Source organism: Diadema antillarum, unplaced genomic scaffold (genome assembly GCF_040938485.1).
Source record: "Diadema antillarum isolate AM-2024a unplaced genomic scaffold, OU_Dant_1.0 scf00000117, whole genome shotgun sequence".
Taxonomy (NCBI): Eukaryota; Metazoa; Echinodermata; class Echinoidea; order Diadematoida; family Diadematidae; genus Diadema; species Diadema antillarum.
Window position 1 is genome coordinate 359635 of NW_027271006.1, and position 6000 is coordinate 365634.

Here is a 6000-nt window from a genome sequence, read left to right on the forward strand (position 1 = left end):
AATTGCCGCAGTCCTTTCATTTTCGCGCTGCATTGCAAAAAAGCGTGGAGACTCCTTATAAGGGGTGCCCCGGGGGTTACTTATAAGGGGGAAGGGTTACTTATAAGGAGGGGCCCCCCTTGTGAGTGGGTTTCCCGAACTGTTATTGACCTTACAGTATTTTTTACTCAGAGGAGAGTGATAACGTCAAAAAAATAAGACTCCTCCGCTCCGGACAGATGGATCTTTCTATCTCATTCTTGACCCAAATTCTTGGTGAAACATCCCCTGCCCGGCCCGCCCCTGGCACTCTATCTACTACTAGAAATCTACACGATTTACTAACATAACACATACCAACTAGACTCTAGACAGAAAGATCCGTCTGTCCGGAGGAGTCTTTTATATTTTTAACGTTATCACTCTCCTCTGTACGGAGCCCCTAAGGGGACATGAAACTATTATTTTTTTTTTCCAATTTATCTCGGGGCCCCGACTTATTATCTCGGGGCCCCGACTTATTATCACGGGGCCCCGACTTATTATCTCGGGGCCCCGACTTATTATCACAGGGCCCCGACTTATTATCACGGGGCCCCGTGTTATTATCACGGGGCCCCGACTTATTATCTCGGGGCCCCGTGTTATTATCACGGGGCCCCGACTTATTATCTCGGGGCCCCGACTTATTATCACGGGGCCCCGACTTAATTATCTCTTTTCCACATATTGAACAATTGTAAAAAAGCGTTGGAACATGAGCGACATAATTACAGACATGACAGCATTTTGAATTATGTGAAGAATGTTATCAGCGATAACATTACTTGTACTGGAAATCTGTATTTTTATGCAGATTTAGATGGTCATCGCGTGAATGGTGGCGCCATACCCCCTGATGTTGTGGTTACAGCAGAACGCCCCGATATTGGGATAGTGAACAAGAGAGATAAGCAAGTTGTAATTGCAGAGTTGACAGTTCCATTTGAGCCCAATATCACAGATGCAAATAAAAGAAAAGAAGAAAAATATGCGCCCCTTCAAGCAGACATTGAATCCCATGGTTACAAGTGTGATCTCATTTGCTTCGCAATGTATTGGCTCCCGAGGACTAGTTACGAAAGAAAACAAAAAGAAAATCTGTTCCATATTAAGATTCGCAGACGAACAAGCAAAAATGAAACCCTACATCCAGGCCCTGTCCAAAATATCTATTGTTTCCTCTTATGCCATCTATTATGCACATAAAGAAGTCACGTGGAATGTTAAAGCTTTACTTACACTGTGAAGTTGAAAACAAGTATTGGCGTTCGATTTATTATAAGTATAAAACGTGTATGGCGGTTGATGATTTTAGATAGGATGATTGTATATTCATTTATATTATTAGTAAAGTTGTTTTTTTAGTGTTATGATTTCATGTTTAGGTTTATATAAGGCAAAAAGAATTTGAGATTTAGTTCATTGTTAGTATATATGATATGTTAGATGTGATGTTATAGGATTTGGTATTGTTAATTGTTGTTATTCTTATTGAGAAAGTTAAAGTAGAGTTTTTGGAGAAGAAGTTACGAAGGTGTAAAGTGAATTAATGGTAATGGAGTAAAAGAAAGGTATAAGAAAAGCAGGGGGAAGGCAGAGAGAGAGAGAAGAGAGAGAGAGAGGGAGGGAGAGAGAGAAGGTTTTATGAGAACGATTTATGTAGAACGTAAAGAAATGAAAATAATAGAATGAGATGAAGTTGTATTATTTGGATAATAAGGTATGTTTTGAAATGAAATATATGTATTGCATATTTTAATTCGTGTGTGTATAAATGTATCTTTGGTAAATTTGTTTGTGAGTATACGCAACTGTAACTGAGTGTGTTTTTTTTACAATGTATGATGTATTTACATATTTTTATGTATTGTCCTTTGTCTTTGCCTTGTGCCTCCTGTTCAATCCAGGAGACAACCTAGGCCTTTCATGTGACATTGTTTATTGATATAATAAAGAATGCTGAACAACATACGATACCGTATATGCCACGCGTACAACCATAGACAGCTACACATGTTGCCTATACTATGCTGCAAGTACAAGTTATAGTCACCATAGCTTACAGTAAAAAAAAAAAAATGGACGGACAAGAAGAAGTACGAAATGCTATGATTAAGGTTTGTTTCGAAATGGGACTTTTGTATAAAGACATATAGTGACTGTTCTTGCAACAGAGTGCGGAATTATCATTTCTACCCGTCATTTAAAACGGCTCCTCAAACAGCTTGGTCTGTCTCGAAGAAAAAACTACAGTCACATTGGTGAGGTTGTTGAATTGTCCAAAGACAGGTCGAGGGTTCGGGTCGTCTACATGGTTACCGATGGATGTTTGAAAAATGTTTGGCACATCACATTAAAGGACAAGTTCACCTTCATAAACATAACGATTGAGAGAATGCAACAATATTAGTAGAATACATCAGTGAAAGTTTGAGGAAAATTGGACAATCGATGCAAAAGTTATGAATTTTTGAAATTTTTGTTTTGGAACCGCTGGATGAGGAGACTACTACAGCTTGTGAGTCATATGCGTACAACAGTATAAAGAAAATATAAAGAAAATTCAACATATTTTCACTTTTTTCGCATAATAAAAGAGCACTTGACTTGCCTCTTTCTAAATGCAGGGGCAATAATATTACCCATAACATTTGTTGGTAACGAGTCGGGGGAATGTGTACTTTTTTCATAAGATGAAATTTTGTGAAATTCTCTTTATATTTTCCTTATATTGTTGTACGCATGTGACATCTAAGTTTTTCACACACTGCAGTAGTCTTTTCATCCAGCGGTTACTGCACAAAAACTTCAAAAATCCATAACTTTTGAACGGATTGTCTGATTTTCCTCAAACTTTCACTGATGTGTTCTACTAATATTGTTACATTCTCTCAATCCTTATGTTTATGAAGGTGAACTTGTCCTTTAAATGCAAGAAAGAAGATGTAGGGATTATCCTTGGTGTTAAATATATCGCGGTGTTTTAAAAAAACTATACATTTACTTGGTTACAGTGTTATTTGCTGGTGTTCACTTTTCTAGTGTTGCCCAATACAGGGGCGGATCCAGGAATTCCGTAAAGAGGGGGCGCGTTTACAAAATTAATTAGTTATTTTCTCAGAGTTTTGTTCATATCGTTATCTCATGCCTCAGGAAGGTTTCAAAGGTTTATAACACTTTTTATGTTAGCAAACATTAAAGCTATTCCAGCTTTACAGAGATAAAATTGAAAATGAATACAGCTCAATTATTTTGCAGTTCTTGAAGTTGATAAACTGACTGATCAGTTGGCATAAGGAGGTCTACTGGCTCGAGTTGCGGAGACATGGTCAAACTGCGCAGTGCGCTGCGCAGTGGCAAAGGATGAGCAGAGCCAGAATCAGCGTTGCGAAAGCCCGCATGAACGCTCTTCCGCTGAGACCGTGATTTGAAACGCCGTTTTGAATCATGATTCATGTTTGTGATTCTGGCTACGAAATTCGCATGAACGCGGCCTAAAACTTGTACTTGTAGCATAGTATAGGCAACATGTGTAGCTGTATGGTTGTACGCGTGGCATATACGGTATCGTATAGAGATAATTAACACGGGGCCCCGTGATAATAAGTCGGGGCCCCGTGATAATAAGTTGGGGCCCCGAGATAATAAGTCGGGGCCCCGTGATAATAACACGGGGCCCCGAGATAATAAGTCGGGGCCCCGTGATAATAAGTCGGGACCCCGTGATAATAAGTCGGGGCCCCGTGATAATAAGTCGGGGCCCCGAGATAATAAGTCGGGGCCCCGTGATAATAAGTCGGGGCCCCGTGATAATAAGTCGGGGCCCCGTGATAATAAGTCGGGGCCCCGAGATAATAAGTCGGGGCCCCGTCATAATAAGTCGGGGCCCCGTGATAATAAGTCGGGGCCCCGTGATAATAAGTCGGGGCCCCGAGATAATAAGTCGGGGCCCCGTGATAATAACACGGGGCCCCGTGATAATAAGTCGGGGCCCCGTGATAATAAGTCGGGGCCCCGAGATAAATAAAAAAAAAATAATAATTTCATGTCCCCTTAGGGGCTCCGTACCTCTGCGGGATCCGTGGTCTCCGCGGAACATTCCCCGACGACCAGATACAGTCTTACAGACCGATCTTTCGGTCAATTACACACCGCCACGGTTTTATCGTACAAAGCTCGGCCCGGCGCTCCGGCTGCCAATGGGCTTACAATCACCCATCCACCTATCCACTCCTCAGCCCTGTCCACGTCCACATCATCAGTGTCAGCTTCCCTCTGAAGTGAAGTGTGAGGGGCCAGGGGGACATAAACTTGGCACATATAATTTGGTTCACATGCAAACATACTAACCTCTTGTTATGTTGAGAGTCTCCAATGTAAGATCGAAGTAAATTACTGTACTAAACAAAAACGGTGGATCACCTCACTCCCACGAACCAAAAACGGTGGATCTCCTCACTGCTGCATGATGCACTGTACGTCGATGCGATATCGATACCCATCGCGATGCGTATCGTATACAGTCATAGAGACATGTATGATCTCTCAAGCCCACATACATAGTAAAGTACATGCACAGCCATAAAGCCAAGCGCACGACCTGCGAGCTAGCTGCGTGCAGGATACTCAGTGCTAGTAGTGCAGCTAGAGCTAGCTGGCGCTGGCAAGCTGGCTAGATAGCTATCAATGGAATTTTGTACATGGGGAAGGGCGCCGCCAATACGTTGTGTAGGTGAGACAGACTGTATTTTGAGGTGATCCGCTCGTTTTATTGAGTACATTTTTATGGGGGAATCCGAAAGCTTGTCGACACCACTGATATCTATAAAATTAATATTGAAATCAGTGATCGAGACTTTTTTGTTTTTTGAGTAATATATACACTTCCAATCGAATGATTGAAAAAAAAAATCAATTCTTTTCACTCTGGTATAAGTGGTATTGCTGTAAACATTAGAGAATTAATCTTTTTTAAAAAAATAACTGAATAACTGATTAAACATTTTCATATTTCAATGATAGAAAAACATCAATTCTATTCACTTTGTTATTACTGTTCAACATAAGAGAATTATTCTTTCAAAATTACCTGAATAACTGATTAAACCTTTTCATATTTCAATATAACAAATAGAAAAACACATCTATTCAATTATTCAAATAAGAGAGAATAATTATTTTAAAAATAACTGATCAATCATTTTCACATTTCAATACAACAAATAGAAATGACAACTGTACAGCAAACCGAAGGAAAAAAATGGGGGTATACTAGATTCAAAATAAAACAAACCCTCAAAACAATTCTCCTTAGCTGACCTAAGTATAGGCCTACCCTTCCTAAGCATAATACTGAAACTTTACTCCGAACTGCCAAAAGAAAAAAAAAAAGGAAAGAAAAGAAAAGAAAACTTCACCCGGATGATTTCCTTCCCACCCCTGCCTATTACCATTTCAGGGTGAAGACAATCTCATATACTCCACACACTCGTATACTCGTACACGTGAAGAGATTTATTTCTTGGTAAAATACCAGTATATCAGATTACAAAATGTATTGAGCTCAATGAGGCTTTATCTGTTCAAATATATTGAGTGATGTGATTTCAAAAATGTCAAAAGATTATAACTGCTGAAACGCTTGATTGCCCAACTGCACAAAACACATATCAAATCAAAATCAGGTATCAAATGCAAATGGGTTACGAATAACAAATTATTCCAAAGTTTCATAATTGCTGAAATATTAATTGTTTGATTGCACAAATTTATATTATCTAACTCTACAGTGCACTCCTGTTACAACAAACACGGCTACAGCGAAACCCCGGCCACAACAGAACAAGAATCATAATGGGGGCATTTCATAAAGCATTTTTGTCTGACAAGTTGTCGGACAAAATGGCTCTCAGCCAATCAGAGCAGTTTGTAAGAAAAATATCCGACCAAAATGCTTCATGAAATGCCCCCCCCCCCCCC

The 6000-nt window shown here is 39.8% G+C and overlaps 1 protein-coding gene across 1 annotated transcript in view; it reads right to left on the reverse strand.

The window, feature by feature from the left end:
* The window catches only part of LOC139719951 (copper-transporting ATPase 1-like), a 53417-nt gene extending 48926 nt beyond the window's left edge, over positions 1 to 4491 (reverse strand). Inside the window, exon 1 of the mRNA XM_071631330.1 lies at positions 4372 to 4491. The gene's annotated coding sequence lies outside the window, so the exon portion shown is untranslated. The remainder of the gene's footprint in view (positions 1 to 4371) is intronic.
* Positions 4492 to 6000: the final 1509 nt, after the last annotated feature.